At 43.2% G+C, this 20,843-nt stretch overlaps 1 protein-coding gene across 2 annotated transcripts in view; it reads left to right on the forward strand.

The window, feature by feature from the left end:
* WBSCR17 (Williams-Beuren syndrome chromosome region 17) overlaps window positions 1-20,843 on the forward strand; it is a 213,273-nt gene that overhangs the window by 95,819 nt on the left and 96,611 nt on the right. The window contains exon 1 of one of the 2 annotated variants that reach the window (XM_010585915.1): window positions 7,661-7,708. The exons of the other annotated variant lie outside the window; for it this stretch is intronic. The gene's annotated coding sequence lies outside the window, so the exon portion shown is untranslated. Of the gene's footprint in view, window positions 1-7,660; window positions 7,709-20,843 lie in introns of those variants that run through there. 2 annotated transcript variants of the gene reach the window in all.

Raw genomic sequence — 20,843 nt, forward strand, 5'->3', positions numbered from 1 at the left:
ATGTGCTGATTGTGCTTCAGTTGTAAGACTCATGATTTATAATTACATATGTGAGATATTGATGGCTCCAGGGGTCTGATTCAGGAAAACAATTAAATGCACTCTTGCATCTGTGTCTCTTCAAGAAGCCAAGGAAGCAGATATTGCATATTAAGCAGCCTTGAGGACGAGGGACACTTACCTGAGCATGGAAATTGGGGTTGCAGTGCTTTTCTACTGGCATGAGTTCACATATCTTACCAGAGAGAAAAGAAACGTGAATCTTTGCTGCTTGGTTGGTGAGTCCATCGACAGTGCTGTGACTCCACTGTTCCCAAATGATAGATTATTTAGAATATAATGCATTTCCTGACTTTCTTTTTGTATTTTCCACCCTTGGCTGGGCAGATCGGTTGAGTCCAAGAAGCAAAAGCACTGCTGAATAGCTCCATTAGTTAGCAACACCCCGTAATGTGTTGGGGCTGAAGGAGAAGTCCTCGTGTGACTTCAGAGATGACAAAAAAGCCTTTTTCCAAGCACGCAGTGCGCGGGATGCCAGCTGGGAACCAGCTAGTAGGTTAAATTGGACTTTGGATGGGGCTTTGCTGCAGCTGTTTTATGTGGTACTTAATCTTTATTGGTGTTGGAAGACAAAAGCTCATTTAATTAGTATTAAGATCACTGTGAGGAGGAAACCGGTTTTGAGAGTTATGGATTGTAAAAGAATAGAAAGGCTGTTAGGTTTGGGGTTTTTTAAAGATGAAAATAGTTTGAATTAACCTACCCAATTACCTGCCTCACAAATGCTAATGAATTTGCTCTTGCAATGTACTTATGAAAGAGCAAACTCTCACCCCAGTTGTGTAAATGATGCAGAGGTTGAAATGGAAAAAAACAGAGGGGTTTTAGGTTATTAAATATGACACGTGAGTAGAGAGAAGGTGCCTACTTCTATTGCTTAACAAAATGCTTGCGGTGTTTAACATAACCCATTCCCTCAGTTATAGACTGCAGATGGTATTGAGGTCTCCCACTCTGGTTGCTGTGCATTTCATTTGCAGTAAGACCATAGGGATTTGTGGTGATGTTATTGTTATATATATTTTTTTAATATATAAATTTATATGTATTTATATATGTATTTAATTCCAGAAACCACTAGCTATTGTTTTTCCTTAGTGCTTCCAGCAGCCATCATCCTATGATGGCTTTCAAAAGCATAAAGTCTTAGTGTTTTCTTTGTTTTAATTAAATAAATGGTGTGTTCTTTCCTCTTTTAGTCTAACCACTGAGACCTCTTCCAGACAAGTGTTACAGCCTGAAACTTTTGTCCACACAGGAAATGTATGAACCTTGAAATAACCACAGGAGTAAAAAGGCTCTCAGGAATAACCTCTACAGCCGCACAAAATGATGCAAGTGGATCTAGTTGTCTGGGACAACTTGGTCCTGTAGTGCGTCCCCACCTTTGCAGGGATTAGCATGTTACGGCAGCACATTAAAACCTCGACAGATAGGTTTAGACAGGCTTGCTTAACTATTATAAATATTTTCACCAACATTTGAGTACTCAGTGTGGTAGTTTATCAGAAGGCATCCAGCAACTCGGAGATGTTGCAGACTGTTAAACGTACCTGGCATGTGACGACAGGGCAGAATTTCAGGGGTTATTTCCTGGGTTTCTGCTGGTTTGTTTTGAAAGATCTCAAACTCCCTAGAAAACAGTTTGTACAAAATGCTGAATATTTTTAAAATTAATATTTCCTGACTTTAGCATCTACGAACTGCAGGAAGATTCCTGTTTCTGTATGAAGACAGTTGTAAAATGTTCTCACTCTTCTGGTGTAGCTGCTTTGGAAGTCAAGGGGAAAGCTATTTCCATAGGAGCCAGACGTGGGCTGATAATGATAACTTGTGTTTGGAAACCTCACCTGGTATGTCTGAGAAGATGCTTGCATGCAGGTGTTTGCTTAGAGGGACTGGATGTGCTTGAATGTCACAACAGCTGCAGAGTGCTTATGGCGCTCTTTAATGGCTTCATATAAAATTTAAATCAAAACCAAAGATAAAATAATGGTACTGGTGATCCATCTCAGTCTCTAAAGCCCCTTTTCTTAAGCAGCTCAAAGAAAGCAAAGTTCTGTGTTGACCACTCACACACTTTCTTTTTCTTGAAGTCTGATTCTTCTCCAAACCCTATACGCACTGCAGTTGCGTGTACAGGTCAGCATCGTACTGTCAGGTTTATAGCAAAAATCCCTGCAGCCTCAAAGTACGTTGGACCAGACCTTAGTCCGGCATGGGAACAATACAGACATTCTTCTACAGGCAATGTTTTGTTAGTGCTTCTGGAAAAAGAGCTTCTACAAGCATCTTCTCATGTAAACATCTGAATAAATCAAATCCCAGCTATCCTTAGTGTGGTTGCTGGAGACTCATGCTTCCAAGTATGTGGCTCTTAAGGTCTGGTCACTCCTGGCTGGCATGGAGAATGGAGGTCTCTGAAAACTTGAGAACAAGCTAACAGAAGAAGAAATGGAGGGATTTTTTTTCCATCAGTGTTTAATTTGGGGCAGTCTTGTTTGGGCTCAGAATCCAGGAGAGGGAAGATTTAGGTCAGAATCATGACCTCAATAACTTTGTCATTCACCTCTGGATTAAATTAAAACCATCAAGTGCTTTACCAGCTTCAGAAGTACTTTAACAAGAACCTTTAAAGTTTTTTCAGTTTGTGTTTTCCTTTTATTCATGAGGTTTTTTAGGTGATGATTTGAGGCCATGGATTAAAAAAACCCCACATTTAATTGGCTTTCTTGATTTTAATTTTAAAGGCATTGGGGAGAAGTTAACCTCAACTTACTGTACAAAGTGACTTTCACTCACTAGTGTGCTAATTTTAAGCTCTTAAACTTCACAGAGATTCCCTGTGGTGTGAGAAACCTGCCATGAGCTTTGGATGTTTCAAGGCTCAGATTGCTGGTGTCATGCCTTTTTATGATGAATTCTTCATCTGGTCAATTTTAACATTACATAATTTAGTGAAAAGCGTAAAAGAAGGGTGTCTAATAATTTGTAATAATGTCAGGTTTTACAAGATGAACCGATTTATGTCACTGCTTGAAAGACTATAAAGCTTCTGCTGAAGGTGCACCTGAGATTTAAGCATATGTAGCTTGTTTAGCAATAGCACATGTGATGACCAGCTATCTCCATGTATGTTAGTGCTGCATCTCATTTCAGATTTTTTTAAATTTTGTAAGACTGTACTTGGGATTGCAAATGTTGGTTGCATCCAGAAGCTGGGGTTGATCCAAATGTCACTGAAACATGGCAAGGTTCCCACCAAACACCGGGGTTTGGGAGTGGACCCTACGAGCCATGTGATTTTTCTGTAAACTGGAGATAAGCTTCTGGAGCAAAGAATCAGTGTTTCTGCAGCTTCTGAGCGTCATGCCCAATGTTGTCATCATAATAGACGCTGCTGTGTCATGGTATGGACACAACGGAAGGACCCGAATGGGCTCATGCTTGGCTGGTTTGGCCAAGTGACCTTGAAAAGGCGGCATTTGTACTCTTTTTAGGTAGACCATTTTGGAGCATGGAGTGGGATTTGGGTGCAGTATTAAATAGCTGCCCCAGAGAAGGCTGTGTTTCACCTGTGTCGGAGGAGACCCATCCCTTGAGTTCTGAGCCTTCAGGCCAGCTTGGTGCAGATTTAACCCCCCATTGCAGCCAGGAGCCCTTCAGAGCTTTGTGTGGGGCTCAGAGCTGTGAAACCACCACTCTTTGCCATACTGAAGGCATTATTGCAGGTAAAACTTAAAGTCCTTCAAACACCAAAGTCAGCAAGTCTTCTTCCTGAAGAGCCTTTAAAACTGGGGGAGGGACAACTAGCCTGAGGGCTTGACTCTTCAGGAGGTGAATGGAGGGTGCAGGGAAGGGAGCAAATCCTCCTTCCTGGAGGGAGTCAGAGTTTACTGGTATAAAATGTTAATGTAATCCATTTCTATAAAGTGAGCAAGCTGGCCGTACTAGAAGCATTTGCCTTTGTATTTTTAAAGCTTTGCATAAGAGAAGTATTTTGATTAAAAAGAAAAAAAAAAAAAAAGCATGCTCCTGATTTAAAAAAAAAAACAAAAACAAAAAAACAAAAAACCCAAAAACTTGCACTGACAGAACTTTTAATCTGAGCCCAAGTCACAAAAACAGCCTTTATTGATGTCAAAGTTGCTTTAGAAAAGGAAAGAGTAAACAGGATTTGGCCTTTAATTTGTGAAGGGTTTTGATTTTTCAGAGGCATTAAAGAGACAGAAAAGATGGGTATTGAATTATTTAACAATTGCTAGAAAAATTAAGCTTCAGTCAGCCTGTTTTCACCAAAATAATCTTATGAATAAAAACAAAACAATCTGGGGCAGCACCAATATACAGAGCTCCTATCCTGCTGACTGAATTGTTTCAAAGTAGTCCATGAAGTGGTTTTGCAAGTCAAAGCCAAATGGAGCCTTTTCTGTGGTTTGTTCACACTTCTAGGAGAAAGCTGCTGTTGACGGATTGTATAAACGTCTTTTCTCTCTAAATCCGAAACCGAGGGGAAAATATGCAAAAAGAAGTTGGGGGAATTTGGCTCTTTGAATTTCTTTTTATTTTGACAGATGGCATTTAAGTGATTTATTGGCCAGAACCAATCTATTCTCATTAAAAAGCAAGTATTTAATGACATCGGAGGTGGGTATTCAAAACAAAGAAGTGATAATCGAGCCGATTGCACTCGGTGACAAAATATAGCAGCCCTTCATCAAACAAACTTAAAAGAGTGTTTGAGAGCAAGTGCTGAGGGCTATGATTTTCTTTCATGTGCACTTTAATTCACTGTCTTTTTCAGTCAGTGGCGCATAAATAGGCATAGTTTAAATTAAAGGAAAAATAGATCCTTATTATCATATCCATCAGTTGAAGCAATAAGTGGTTGATGCCTGGGAGCTCCCAGATGCCTCTGCTTGGGAGCATGGGATGCTTTTATAAACTATCCTGCTCTCTCCCTGCCCAGAGCATCGACTTGCTGCTTGCTCTGTGTTGGATAGTCTAAATTAAATCTTCTCAAGGTTAAATCTCTAAATGCTTTCACTGTGCTTGTAACACACATGAGTGCGAGCAGCAGGCTTGCACATCGTGTGTTTAATGGGCAAAATGTATCTTGGGGGGTGTCCGTTAAACGCAGGCTTTCAGGCACAGAGCAGAAGCCTGCAGTCGTGTCTCGACGTGCTTGCTTCAGCCATCTGTGGCAGTTGCAAGTGCCTGGTCTCTGCACTGGCAAGCCTGGCCAGCTGTAGCCATCTCTCTTCATCCCAGGTTTCCAGGGCAAACACGCAGGTCTGGAAATCTGCAAGTGGGAAAAGCTGGGGAAGGACAGTTTTGTGAGTTCCTGATGGTTCTGCTGCTGTCACTCGTTTAGGTCACTGCTGAGCCTGTCTGTATGCGGTTGTCTGAAAATTTAGCTCTTTGAGTATTTTAAAATTCTGGCATTTCAGTTTGATTTCTTAGAGCTTCTTGGGGAAGTTGGAGGTAACATTGCCAGTTAGGCTGCGTGGTGGCTTTTTGCTTTGCAGTGGGGTAGGATCAAGACCACAAATCTGCTTGCACAGGGCCGCAGCCCCCTGCCTGCTGCCTTGGCTGTGGCATGTGTAAGAGTGGGTCCAGGCTAGCAGGCTGGTGTGGACCAGCAGCTCCAGAAACAAATGTTGTGGGATCTTGAGGACCTTGGTGATGTGGAAGGACATCTGATAAGGTAAAAGTCACCTAGAGAGTAAGGGGAGGGGATAAAGTGACAGAGCACAGCTGTAGGTAGGGTGTGATTTGGTGGCAGCAGAGAGGAGTGACTCTGTGGATGGCCTGGCATGCGTGATAGATGTCCTGGCTGCCAGTCCTCTCCAGTCAATCACCATTTACTCTGAAGACAGGACTTTCCTGGGAGGATTTGTTTTACAGTCAATTCACGCCTGGATCAAGCAGTAGCTTTGAGAGCACTATTTGTTAGGTGCAGGTTTGTTCTCTAGCAAGCACTGCTGTTCTCCACGGTGGGCCGTGCACGCACATCCTGTGGATGGAAGAATCACTGCTGAACACCAAGCTTTGAAAGAGACTGCTTGTCTCCAGAACACAGTCCCCATGGCCCCGTCATTTGTCACGGTAAGTGACACATCAGAGAAGCTCAAACTTCAAACCAAGCATCACAGGTTGGAATTAAGAAGAGTGTTTCAGGCTTTGACAGGAGACTGGCTGTTGGGTTCCTGGAGGCACAGTACTCCAGGGTGGTGATCCCCTACCCTCATACACAGGGGTGCACCCACCCTCTCCCTGCCTCCCTGTCTTCAGGGAAGAACAACTGAAAAGCTGGTATTTGCTGCCTTCTGCAGCCAGGCTGGTCTTGTATGGCCCTTGATGGAGTTATGTGCATTGGGCTCATTCGAAAAACAGATTGAGGACTGGTAGACAATATCATTGCCAATGATTTTTTGCATTCATAAGTACATGAAAACACATTTGAATATGTTTTAGTTGCTGGTTTTCTGAGGCTCCAGAATGCAGCTCTTATTAATGCTTTTAAATGACTGCGTGTAGTGACCGCCTGGTGTCTGGCTTTGCGCTGCAGATGGAGAGGCTGCCTACCTGCAGAAGCACTGCTGGCTTGTTAAGCCACAACAGCATTTGTAGAAGCTTTACGGAAGAGCATCAGCTATGCTGATCCTAAAGGGTTTTGTGAGGTGCTGGGTCATCACTGCTCCTCCTTCCCCAGCATGAGCCCCACTGCTTCAGCTCGTGTATTTGAATCCCACATGGAGGAAGGATGGTGTGGAGAGGAGTCCTCATGGCTCATTAAGGTTTTTGGGGTCCCCAAATCAGAAACCTGCTGTGCTTCCAGTCTCAAAAGGATCTGGGGAGACCAAAAGACTGTTCTGGGGAAACGGGAGGCTGGGAGCAGAGTTTGCTCTGATGAGCTCTCTGGCTGAGTCTGCCTCAATGTGACAGTTGAGGAAGGCTGGTTTTTCTGTGCTGGGCACTATGGTGTTTAATGAATACCTTTCTCAGATCCCAGTTGCCTTGTAGCTGTTCTGCTCCTTAGAAGACAAGCAGGTACTTGCTAATGAGCAGTCAGGTTGAGGTTGTTGTTAGCTTGATCTGACTAGCACTCACTTTGCTCTGATTAATGCCTGGGCAAACTCACCTGTTTTTTGGGGGGAGAGGGACCTGGCTCAAGCCTGCTGCATTGAAGCAAAGAAATTGGCTGTCTGTAAGGAGGGCTGGAGGCTGGTCTCTGCACTGGGCTTGTCTGCCCCAGGGGGAGCAGTCCTTTCCCCTGCCATACAGCCTGTCCCCTCCGTTGTTTAGTCCTGTCTTTAAATTTGCAAGTGTGGAGGCAGTAGTAATAGTCTGGTGTGGTGTCTCTATTAACCCAGCGCAGCCTGTAGCACTAGCTGATAGTATAGCATCACTGCTTGAATGCCAGCGTAGCATGTCCTTCTCCTTCCTTATCCTTTCTGTCACTCTGTGGTTTTCCTTCAGGAAGAAATAGTTTGGGGGGGTGGGGGGAAGGCATGAAATATTTAACTAAAGAGCTGTCAGCGGCTTTGCATGGTGCCATAAGACCTCAGAGTTTTGTAGTTGCAGCAAGCTGGTTTGTCTGAATGGGAGAACTCGGCTGAAGAGGAGGTTTCGGTGCTGGGAGAAGGTGGGCATCCTGGCTCGGCATGGGTTGGGCAGAGCGGGGTGGGCTCCTCCATGGTAGGCATCCTGCATCTGGATCAGCCTCTGGAGAGGTTTGTCACGCCCTGGAGAGAGGGAGGCTCAGGTTTGCTAGCCTTTGTAAATTCTTCCCAAAGTCACTGCTTGGAGGTGTTTTGAAAAGAGCTCTTTCCTCTGCTAAGCTTTAGATTGATGTCTGCAAAGGCCATTCTGCTACCATCACTGCTGCCACCACCACAGCTCTATTTTTCTTTGCAATTAGAAAAGCCATCAATCATTTTCACAAATGTGCACCTTATAATTGCCTTCTCATGCTCCCTTTTTAGTGTGATGTTCTTGTCAAGTCCATCCCTGGGAGAAAAGAGCATCTGACAGGTTTCCCAGAGCTCCGCAGAGATTCTCCACAATTGCAGTTTCCATGTGGGATTTAATGACCGTGTGATTTCATGTTTCTGGCTTCTTTTTTAGGGTAAAGAAGTTTTGTTTTTTTCCCCTATTACAATGACAGAATTTTTTCTTTAGGTGTGGGAAGTCTGCTAAGGCAGGGTGCCAAGAAGCAGTATTGTGGAGTCCTCGCAGTATGGACTTTATGCAGGCAGAAAAACAAAAGAGTTGAAGAACTGCGGGCTCCAGGGGAGGTGCCACTTAGGATTTTGGAACTGGTGGCAGTCCTGAGTGGGACTGGAGTTGAACCATTGAATGTGTTGAGAGTGTTTGTGGCCAAAACAGAGGCAGAAGCAAATGCTGGGACTAAGAAGGGGTTTGGTGATGCAGCTTGTTATATTTTTCTGCAAGTATAGAGGGAATTGGGAAGTTCCCTGGTGCTCAGTGGGCTGTGTGCACTGGAAGAGACAGTAACACAGATTTTGATATGAAGCTGTTTGGACAGAATAATTCATGCAGCAAAATGTGTGCATTAAAAACTGCTCTTACCTGCATGTGTTTGCATTTCATAGAAAGTTCAAATGGTTGGTCTTAAGAGTGAGTGCTGCCATTATAGTATTAGTTATATCAGCTTGAAAAGTGGGCGTTAACTTGCTTTAAAATGGAGGATGAGGTGGCTGAGAGTAGTTCCCCTGAATATTATTCTCTCTTCTCAGTATAGCTGTAACTTTCACAATGACTTGGGATGTCTCATTGCATTTTCTCCTTTTTTTTTGGTGAAGGAAAGGGATGTGAACACTTACTAACCAATGTTGTATCAGCCCAGTGTTTAGGCTTATCTTTTTGCTTCAGTTGACAGCTGTGTGGATATCATCTCAGAAGCAGGCAGAAAATATAGAGAAGAAATAAACTGCACGAGCACTGGGTTTTGTCTTTTCTCTTTGTCCGTAGGGATCTGCGCTTGTATGTGGGCAGTCATGAATTCGGTCACCATTTCTAAGAGAAGGAAAAAAACCCCCCACATCTGTTTTTCTTTTAGATGACAAGGTTTGATGAAGGTATTTCACCTTCCTCCGAGCGAATTTCAGGATCTAAGTCTGTCTAATCTACGTGATATTTTGTTTTCTTCATGCTGTAAAGCTCTCTGTCCACTGGTCAATAAATATAATGTTTCTGCTATAATATTTCTGCTGGAAGAAAACGTGGTTGTAAGGAGAGAGAAGCACACAATATGCAGTATTACTTACTGACGGGGAAATGAGCTCTGACTGAAGGATGCTCTAAAAATAAAGTGGAAAGTGGAAGGAGAGGAGAGATTCCAGTCACTTTTGGAACAGAAATGAGGAGATGGGGGAAGCAGATGGCTGGCTTGCTGCTAGCCATGGTGGATTGTTCCAGCTGATTTTGGGATGGGGACTTGCAGTTATTGCCAAGGAAAATCACTTGGGCATTCATGAAGACAAGTATAATAAAGGATTAATAGTTTTACTGGACTGTGGCACCAGGCTGAAGGTCTCTTTGCATCTGGGACAGCAAAGCAGCGATCAGAAGGGGCTCTTAATGCTGCATGCAGTAAAATATGTATGGTTGAGATTTCTAGGGAGGTCTTGACGTAAACCAAGGAGCTTTGCAGACCTATTAGTTACCAGGACTGTACAACAGAGGCACATTTTCCATTTTAGCGAGGAATAGCCTTGCAGAAAGACAATGTAGTATGACTACTTTTTTTCCAGTGAGCAGTCCTTCTCTTGCTGATTTATGGCTAGCTTAGTCAAGAAATTCCTGCATGCCTAGTAAAATGGGTTCATTTTTAACTGCGAGGGAGCGTTTTCTTTTTATACAGTAGTTTCTTTTTGTGCTTTTGTGAAATAGACTTTAATACAGAAATAAATCATCAGAGCATTACTAAATTAAAAATAAGTATAAAACCAGACAGTGCTGCCAAGCCAAGGTTAAACTTGGATCAGGAGATCAGATTATAGTTTCATCAGTCTTTCCTCCCACTCTTTGCTTAATTTGGTACTTAAATGAACTTAATAACCATTTCAAAGATATGTACACCCAGCTGCTTTGAAGAGCAGTTTCCTGGTCCTCATGTTCTTATTTTGGGTCACACGCATCATTGCACAAATGTGCTATAACTGTACTCCTAGATGCCACAATTTATTTGGATGCAAAAGAATTACGCTTGTTTGGAGCCGAGATTAACATCAAGTTTACCTATGTTCTCTGTAAAGCAAAAGAAGAAAAGGAAGCATTTTCAGTCTATTGGCAGGTTTTTGGTTGATTTTGTTTACTCTCGTATCTGTTCTCTGGCTCACTTTTAAAGAGTGTTGAACTGACAACATCATTAGGAGGAAAACTTCCCAGGACTAGCAGGCAACTTGGCACTTAACAGTCATAAGGGACAAACTGGCAGAGGTATATAGGTGCATGATGGTTTACTGGTGCCGTAGGGGATTTATAAAAATCTGTCAAGAGTATGTTTTATTCCTCACAGTCAGTCTAACCCAAGAGACCTGAGCTGGTGTTTCTAACAACCTTGTATTTCAGAAACATTTTGTCCCTTTCCAAGGCTCATCTGTAATTACTCTGCACCTCCATTCCCATCAGTTAAATGAATGTGATGATATTTTTGTTCCTGCTTTTCCTCTTTCTTTTACTGAAGTGCAATGTGGCAAAATACTCAAGCATGTTCTTAACTTGAAGAGCTAAACCAGGAATGTTTAAATGGTGCTAAATGTGATACATGGCAAAGTACTTTGCTGAATCCTGGCCGCTGTTTGTAATGGCTTCTTGCTATTTGTTTGCCGTAATCTCAATCAGTTGTCTCTATGCCATTGCTAAACAAATGAGATGATAATTAGCATAGCAACATCAGAGGAAGTTGATTTTCCATCTGTAATAATGATGATGATGATAATTAAACATGCATGACCTCATTGGATTGAATATGAATCAATTAAAATTAAAACTTGTTGGGAATTCTTTTTCTCCTGTGAAATTTTTCAGAGAAAGCAAGAACAATATAACAAGTCCTAATGAAAAGACATTGGGCTGATTCGCACCCTCAGTATTAAAAAATGAAAATGTGAGATTTGTCAGGAGTGGAATATTTAATGGTACCTCCCCCATCCTGCCCCAGCCTTGTGTAAATGTCCATTTTGATGAAGTTTTTCATTTGGGGGGGGTGAGGGGTGGGGGGAAGTTGAAAATTTTGCAGCTGTTTCTAACACTGTTTAGGAAAACTCTGATCAAACACGTGCAAATGCTTCCCAAGCGTGTGTCCAGGGAGGCATGTTCCACAGGTGCTGTGGCCAACAGGGTGCATAAATTAGTTTTGTAACGTGGTTTAATTTCCTATGCATGAGTGAACACCAGACTGGAGCGGTTTATTTTAAAGGAAAATGATTTATTAAAGGCAAACTGCAGAGATGAAACAAGAAGGGAGTTAAGGTTGGAAGCTCAGGTTTGGTGCCCCAGAAAGGAGTTGGTGATGCACCTATCCTCAGCCTGAGCAGTAGTGCCCGAGAGGGCTCCTCTGAACTGCAGGTGGGAAAGCATTGGGTTGAATTCCTTCTTTTTGCTGTTTTTTTCAAAAATGAAATTTCAGTGGCTCTGTAGCGATTGCAGCCAAACTTGCCTAGGGTTTCTGGTTTTGGTTTTTGAGAGCTGTATGAAACTTCTTAACTGGCAGCAAGATGCAGCCTGGTTCAGTTCAGAGCAGTGACCTGAAAAATGGGAAACCAAAGCTTGTGTAGTCCCAGGTCAGTGTTCAGCGTTTTCGGGTATGCTTCCAGGCCCTTTAGTTAGAGCTCTTCTAATCTGTGTAATTTATCAAAGATGAGAAGGGTTTGGAAGCAAAATGCAGTAACTCTGATGCTGTGGTGAGGATGTACAAGGACTGTTCTGGATTCAGCCGCTGCTTTCCCTTTTTAATGTCCTGATTGAATATCCTGAACAACAAAATATTTGACGTTTTTGCTCTGGGATAGTGTTGTCCTTTGGTCATCTTTCCCCGCTCCCCGGGTGCATGTGTGTGTGTGTGTGTGGGGGGGGATAATAAAAAATCCCATTGCATCCAGTGCCGAATCAAAAAAAAAAATGCTGAAATCTTTCTTTTTTTCTCCTCTTTGGAGAGAGTTTTGTTTCTTGACTATCTCCAGTAATTGGTAATATGGGGTGTGTGGTAGTATGTGGGTGCGTGGTGGGAGGTAGCTGCTTAAAATCCAGATGTGGTCCCTTGTGCTGGTTGGGGTTTAGCACTTGACTGCGCTTGTGATGGGGACATTTATGATTCAGATTCTCAGATTGCCTCGTATCTGATAAATAACTGTAACATAACATCATGTCTATGTGGGTAATAGTCCTAACCATGGCATAAGCTATGCATTTTCTCACTTGAGCACGTATGATGTGTGACAAAACAGTGTTGTGGCTTTTGTTTTAATACATCAGTCTAAACTTGCATGTTTTCCAAATGGATTTTTTCATCTGTCATTGGCATCTTCCGTGAACATGGAGAACCATTTCTGAGGAAAGATGCATCTCTGATAGCATCAAAGAAATAACATATCTTAGACTAGCAAATCCTGGGTTTATTTCATTTTCATCTCATTCTGGCTTTGTCTCATTTAGGCTTCATTTCTGCACAATGGGACAGTTACAACCAAACATGATTGGTGTATCTTCTGTTATCTTTATAGACTTGGCTAAAAATGTAGAAACTACTATCCACGCAAGTATCAAATAAAAGGGGTTATTAGGAGTGCAGAAATCACAACCATCTGAGTTCAGATGAAGGCAGAATAAAATGTTAAATCACTCTGTTTTGAACAATCATGCTGTCTTTCCATGTGCCAACCCCCATTCGCTTCTTCTTTCATTTGGCCATGAAGCTGCACATAAAGCAGCTTTTGCCAGTGGCTTTCCAACGGGGAAGAATACTTCCAAATTTCCTTTAAGAAATTTCTACCCAATGGCTTTTTTTATCACACACCATGTGGGTCATTAATGTAAATGCCTTGGGTTCAAATCCAGCCCCATATAAGCAGCAGGGCTGCATGCATGCTCGGCACACAGAGATACGGGTCTTTGCTATAGCACCGTGCTACTTTCTGAGCTAATGCACAGTTTTAAGGGGAAAAAGGGTAATGGGGAGTGAAGAAGGTATTTTAATAGCTAACCACAGCTATCTGTTCCTCATCAGGTGGAGCTCTCGATGATGTATGTAGGGGGATTTATCCATCGGTCCCTGTGGGCTCAGTGTTTGTGGCAAGCCCCTACGCGTGGGGCAGCGCCCGTCTTACCTGTGTGCTTGGCCTCTGCACAGGGGCTGCTGTGGCCAAGGGGGTATACCTTGTGGGGTCAGCACATCTTCCATCCGGTTCTTTGGTCTGACAGCAGGAAAAAAGACTTCCTCTGGTTACATCTGTGTGCTTTAATGTTGTCTCATGTTATCCTTAAGGCAGTAGGTAAATACCCCAACTTGGGCTGGGTTGCTGCCATCACGCATGACCTGCTGAGTCTCTCTTTTCGGTGGCCTCTGGAACAGAAAAAAACAGTTGACTCAACAGGAGAAGATTTGCAGTGCTAGTGGTTGGGGCGGGGGGGGGGCGGAAATAAATCACTTTTTAACTTACAAACTGTGAATAAGCTCTGCTGCAGGAGTTGCAGAGAGACGGCGAATGTAGTGTCCTGCCAGATGTGCTTATCGTCACACTGCTTCATCCTTGGAAGAGGAAGTTAAATGTGTACATTTGAAGTGGATATTTATAAAACATAATGAATTTCATTAACGTTGAGGGCTATGTTGAGCTGGAGGCAGCAGCCTGATCAAAGGAAGAGGTTTAACACTGGGGCCTCTTACTGTTCATTAGGACAAATCTTGGAAAGAAGTTCTCTCTTTTGCCTCTTAATTGCACTATCAAGGCCAGTATCAAAAAGGCAGGATGCAAGGGACTGCTGTTGCCCAAGATGCTATTATAATTAGAGTAGTCCCTGAACCTCATCCAAACTTACAATGTAGTATCAATTCAGGTTAAATTGGGAAACTGAGCAGAAAATTGCTGTCTGGTGTTTTGAGTGGTTTTTGCATCTTAACATTATCTGATGTTGGATCATTATGTACTGATGCAAAATGCCAACAAGTAATGGCACAGCACTGCAAGTAATGACACTGGGACATAAGAGAAGGAAATAGTGAGAGAAATTTAATTTCTTATGCAGTTTCATGAAATAAAGTCAGCTCAGGTACACACTCGTTCAGATTAAATATAATGATCTGTGTCTGCAACCGAACTCTGCCGGGAATGCATATCTATAAGTTGAGGAGAGCAGGGGGAGAGTTGCCATGGAAATACAACCAATGTCATAGTTGCAGTGCGTTACAAATGGCTCATGTGTCATGGCTCATTTTCCGGAAGAAGCAGAGAAGACCAGGAATTAAGGAAAAACGGCTTTAAATGTTTGCGGCAAGGCACGACTGGGACTGTGCAGGGATGACTTAATAGGCAAATGTTGTGAGTCCTAAGTACTTTGTTGGGAGAAGGAAGCCGAAAGTACATCTGTAACAGAGCTTTGCAGCTTTCATGCACTACCTAGTTCATTCTCCTTTCTCTTTCTGATGGCTGCTCTCCAGGGTTGTGTCCCTCCGGCTGGCATGGGACATCAGATGAACCTCCCGTCGTCTGGCTAGGCTTCACCCTTGCTCTTGGGAAGCGTGGCTCCTGCGCAGGACATCAGGGTTCCCCTCAGTTTGGGCCTTTCAAGTCTTTGGCAGCCCAACTTCTTTCCACTTCTTTTCTTTCCTCACTGTCTGTTGTTCTCTTTCAGGCTGCGAAGGAAACCTCAGGTGTCTGCAGCAGGTTTGTGTAAGAAAAGAGTTTCTTGCAGGCACAGAAATGTGCCTGTTCCTTTCCAAGTTGCTTATGGTATGCCAAATAGTCCAGAGTTATTGTTTGATCTAATCCTTTAATTGAGAATTAAATTGCTCGCTGTTGTGTGAACTAACACATCACTTGCTTTAAAATTGGATGATGCACTCAAGGGTATTTTTCTTATTTTTCTGATTTTTGGAGGAATAATTTCTTTGCCATGCAAAAATAAATGAGGCTGCTGAACAAACAGCTTGGGTCTTTATAGCCTCTCTTCAAGTAATGGTGTAATTCAGCCTTCTGAAATAAGACGCGAACAATAAATAAATGATTAACCTGTCTTTATAGTATTGAAATTTCTATGTATCTTAATGCAGTCCTATTTGCCATAGTGGGTAAATATGAGCAAATGCATATTTGAACATGCAATATAGGAATGATACAAGAGTCAGAGAATTTGATGCCAGAATCCGTGAGAGTTCACCAGCTCAGGACTTGCCTGGCTCCCTGCCCTTGAATTAGTTATCGCTCTTTCTGGTATCAGAGTTCCTCTGTGGTACAGGTAAACAGCCCTATTGTGGCTGGGGTTCATGTGTGTTTGCAGAGTGACTTTCGGGGCACGCACAGAAGTTGTGCTAGCTGAAAGTTTTCTAAAGAGCGATCTGTTTTGCAGTGTGATTTTTTAATTGTAGAGAAATGAAAGAGCTGACCAGTTCTTTACTTTGGTGTAGAAGGCAACAGTGCTGACATATGAAAATGGGTGCCAAACCTTGGACGCAGGATAAATTGGTGTGTTTTATTGAAACATGAGTAAATTCTCAGCTGTGTAAGACCCTGTGTCATAGCACAGCCCCCAAATGGTGTCTCCAGATTGCCCATGTCTTTAAAATGCACTAACTTTGCCATTGAGTTGAAGCCTGCAAAGCCAGTGGGTCCCCATTAACCCCTGGGGTATAGACCACGGGTGCTCCTGTTGCAAAAGTGGGAGTGAGACAGAAGTTAGCGCAGAGAGAAAAACGCGCATCTTACCTTTTCCCCCATCTTCTACTCTAAGCAACTTGTCAACATCAGCACCTTGAGGTGAAAAATGAGTAAAATCAGTGTAGGGTTCGGCGTTTGGAAGATCTCGCGATGTGATGGAAAGACGGAGGGTTAGTCGCAGCCCTATGACGTATCTGTAATCCCGCCTACCCTTGTTAGTATAAAAGGAATTAACTGCGCAATAAAAGGGGGAAGTTGGCGCTCACACTGTGTGTGTTACCTGTCTCTTTCCCTGGTCCGGGCCAACCAGTGATCTAATCGTGGCACCTTGATATGTAGCGAACGCTACAAATCAGAATGTAAATCTTGGGTTCCTCCACTGTAGCAACAATGCTCCTGTTTTTTGTCAGCTGAGAAATGCTGTGTTTCTGCCAAGTCAACCTGCGTGTGAATGGTGGGCAGATATCCCAGAGCTGCAACTCTGAGTCTAGTTTATTTTCTAAAGCAAGGTGATACTCCTTAAAATTAAGTGTCATTTCTCTTTTCTTGGTGATATATTTCCTTTACCAGCAAAGAAAGGCTGTAGAAGAAAATTGAGTAGAGTTTCTACTGAATTCAAAAACACTGTAGTGATAAATATGGTTCTGAATAAACCTCCTTGTAGTCACAAATCAATTAATCTTTTTTTCCCCTGTGCACTCCATCCTAAGGATTTACTTTTTCATTGAGCTTTTGCTAGCTAGTGCAGTATACCTAATTCTTCACCTGGATAAATAACTAGTGGCATTTTTATTCTAAAGCAAACCGGCATTATCTTTCTTGCTGTGTACAAGCAAATGGAAAATAACCTTCATTTTATTTATTTATTTATTTATTTATTTACCCCAGAGCAACCTCTTGTGATTTGTGGCTTAGAATAAAAAAGAGTTCAGGGCTTGGCCTCTGAAGACAAGTCTGCTTGAACCCTTCGGTTTGCCGTTACCCCTTGGCTGATGATACACCATGGATTTTTATGGCAAGGGTTGTTCCACTAGTTTGGCTAAGATGGTGGGCAAAGGCAAGTTTGCTCTTTCTCTGCTTGGAGCCAGCTAAAAGCTCTGCAATGAGTTTAGCGGAGCTCTGCGTGGGCTCATCCGCTCCAGGATGAGAGGTGGGGTGTGTGAGCTGAGCTCAGGGCAGGGGCAGAGCAGACACGTGTCCCTGTGATAAACGACGGAGGCACACCTTGTGTGATAAAAGCTTTCTTCAGCCTTCTGTTTCTCTTTAAGTGAGTTAAAAATAGATACTAAAAGACTAGGCATGCACAGGCAGCATGTGACTTTCTGTGTGAATCTCATGCATTGCCTTGGTGATACCTGGAGGTGCAGCACGTTATTGCTTGTGCTGCTTTTTAAGCACGGAGACAATCTGGAGTAAATCCAAATGGTGATTGCTGACTGTGCAGGTTCGGATGTCTGGTGGAGGAGGCATGTGCCCATGCTGAGGGGCTGGGAAATTTCACAGTTTACCTTGAAATTAATCAGAAAATGAAGTTAACTAGAATGGGGGAATTGCTGTGTGTATCCTGACTTACAGCCGATGTCAGCTAACTGCATTATCCAGTACAAGAAAACCCCTAGAGTTTCCTCTGTGCAGTCTCCTTGTTGAACCCTTTTCTCTCCTCTTCCTCCTTTCCTCTTCCCCACACTTGCATGTTATGATCTGGACTCTAACAGATCTACCTTTGTTCCCTGCAAAACAGAGAGGAGAAACAATGAGAAATAATCTGTAGTGTACTTCAGACTAAACTTTAAAAACTAATTCCAAAGGTCTTCTATGGGACCAGCTTAATACTAGATGTGAACATGTATTGCTGAACAGCTTACTAATTGCCTCTGCAGAATGAATTTTTCAGCTCTTTCTTTTCTAGTGACTTAATATTTGGGAGGTGGTTTCAGCAAGATGTTGATCATCTTCATCCCGCAGCCTAAAAATTGAATGGCCATTCAGTTCTCTCTTCTGCCTTGGTGATGAAGGTGAAGGATGCTGCTGAGCCCCATTGTACCCTGTTGCGCATAGAAGGGGCAGCCAAGGAAAGTCAGTGTGACAGTCTTTGGGAGTGCTAAGAGACTGTGTTGATAACATATGGTAGAGAATTTGTATTCTGAATTATAACACCACATGCATTTTGCTTCTGTGGTTACCTTATAGAAATATTTCTAAGAGGATAGGGCACAGAAGCGGGAAGCTGGAAGCCGGATTGCAGAGCTCCCACAAGCTCTTCTTTCATCCATTGTAGATGTGAAATGTTGATTGAATTCTGAAATCCTGAGAAATAGAGATATTTAAAATCTCTAAAGAGATCTTCTGCTCTGAAAGATTGTCTCTCATTAACATCCAACATCAAGGATGGTCCCTGAAAAGAGGAATCTTCCCTCTATATAAGTACAGTGGCCTATTAAATATCCTGCTTGGCTTGTGTCCTGCAGTTTCTGAAGGAGAGATTTTTTTTTTGCCTGGTTCTGGGTGGGAGAGAAAAAAAGGCAAGGGAATACTAATTACTTGCAAACGCTCTTTCAAAAGTCAGGTAAAGTGTTAGCCACTGGAAGCGATCTTTATGGAAAGCACCATGTGTTATATCTGGGGTTTTCCACCGCAGAGTCTGGCTTATTAGGTTTAACCAGCAGATGGTAAAACCCATTTGCTGCCTGTTAGACATGGCAGAGAACAAGGTGGAACTGGAAGAAGGCAGAAGGATGCAAAGGGGCTGGCTGGACTACCTTTTCTGTCTTGAAGAAGTAGTATCCTGCTAACAGCAGAGTGAGTCATACAAGCTAAAATTAAATTATAACGACGTGAAACTGTCTTAAAATGACAAAGTTGAACAACTGCAGACGTTAGCTATATCTAACAGCAAAAGTAAGCCAGTAGCAGATGGTTCATAAAAGCATCATGTTGGCTGTATAAATGGTCATGGTTTAATTTACTGATGGGAATTGCAGGCCTTTATCGTCAGCTTGACCAAATGAATCTCATTTTGCTCAACAAGATCTATCTCCTGCCTCTCCTTTCTTTTTTTGCCCTGGGAGGAAGGAGGGGTGTTCAACATTAACTCTTATGTGTCATACATGCCCTGGTTGTTCCCTCCTTGACTTGTTGATACTATGGTGGATGTTTTTTCTCTGTATCACAGTGCTTCCCATAGAGGTCCCAAACAAGATTAAGTATTTAATAGGCGTGCATCAAATACATAGCAGAAGCAATCCATGATGCAAGGGTCTTGGAGTCTAGAGGAAGGTGTTTACAGGTGGAGTGAAGTGTTGGAAGTGTAAGTGGCTTGGCCAAGGCCACACATCAAGCTGTAAGTGGGACAGGAATAGAGCCATAGTTCTGCACCCTGAGGGCAAAACACTAATTCACATCTTTTCTCAGCACATTTATTTACTGTCCCTGCTCCCTTTAAACTAAGCTCTTTTGTAAGGTGGTGTGTGCACTCTGTCTTGCATAGTATGAAGCAGAAAACAAATGATCCTGCTGAGAAAAAGTGCATTGTGTAATATGCCATCCCATAAAAAAATCTGCCAGGGTGTGATGCATCTTCCTAGCACATCCAAGACCACCACCTTTGATGTCTTAAAACCTGAATCAACCCTGAAGAGTGATGCAGGTGCTGGACAGTCCAAAAATGCCTCAGCATTGCCAGTAAATGGTGGCAGTCCCCTAGGCTGACCCCCCACTGCTGGCGTGACTTGGCAGATAAGCACCCCAGAAGATGGCATGGCACGATCCTGCTCTTTGTGGCAGGGCACTGACAGCAGCAGGGTGATGAATTTGGAGCCACTGAGCCCTCTCTGTGTGTATAATTCATGAGGCTGGTTTGTGACAGTTTGAAGGACGTCCCTGTCACTCTAGAGCCAGATCCCTGGGGCTGTCTTGTTGTGAGCCAGCTCCAGGGAGCCCATACATGGTTTTGCAGAGTGAAACTCTACACTGCTGCTAAAAGAGAAGCTGCAAATGTAATGGATGGGACAGTTTTCTCATCTGGTAGCAGTCAGCTGCAAAGCACCTATAAATGCTAGTGCAAGGCATCCAGGGAAGTTAGTGTTTCACACTTTTTGCCCCGAGGCACCAAGGGAGTCCAGTTGCGGAGCAGAGAGATTTTAAGAAGTTGTGGCAAAGTGTAGCGAGTTTGAACCGATTTCATCCAAATCAAAGGCTGCTGGGACAGACACAAATCCAGGAAGGCTTTGGAAAGAGGGCAAACAAGACGACTGTCTTCTAAAAAAAGTCTGTCTTTGGGAAGGCTCTGGAGTAAATGTCTACTTACAGCATGGTTGTGGTGGTATACGCCTGTAATGGCTCGAAAGTCGGTGGTCTGGAGTTTACCTTGGCACGCCTAGGGACCAGCCCTTGGTTGAATGCAGCTTTGGGATTTAAGAGTGGCTTTGGAAGGGTTGGGAGAGTGGGATGAACATGGAGGGTCCCATCGTGTGGGATATCTCTGTGGCCCTAAGGACACAGGGGCCCTGGGTGGCCTCGCTGTCACTGTTGGGAGCTCTTGAACACATGGAGAAATTGATGCCCGGCTGCAGAGATGGTCAGGGTGGCTACTGAGTATGTTATGTCAGGGCCCAGCCCCAAATGCACAAACAGCAGGGAAGAAACCTGAAAATCCAGGTTGCTACTGATATCTCTTGAGGTATTTTGGTGAAAAATCTTCCTACTGCATTGCTGAGAAAAAAGAGTCAACCAGCTAAGTCATTTTAAGGCAATAATACCTTGCCATTAACGTTGAACCTTTCCTGCAGTATTAGGGAGGCTAATGGGTTTGCAGAATCGTTTTCCTCATTTCTCATAGCAGTAAGAGGAAAGAGGGGTTCTGCCCCAGATCAGTGAGGTTCA

Source organism: Haliaeetus leucocephalus, unplaced genomic scaffold (genome assembly GCF_000737465.1).
Source record: "Haliaeetus leucocephalus isolate CR32 unplaced genomic scaffold, Haliaeetus_leucocephalus-4.0 Scaffold136, whole genome shotgun sequence".
NCBI classification, from domain to species: domain Eukaryota; kingdom Metazoa; phylum Chordata; class Aves; order Accipitriformes; family Accipitridae; genus Haliaeetus; species Haliaeetus leucocephalus.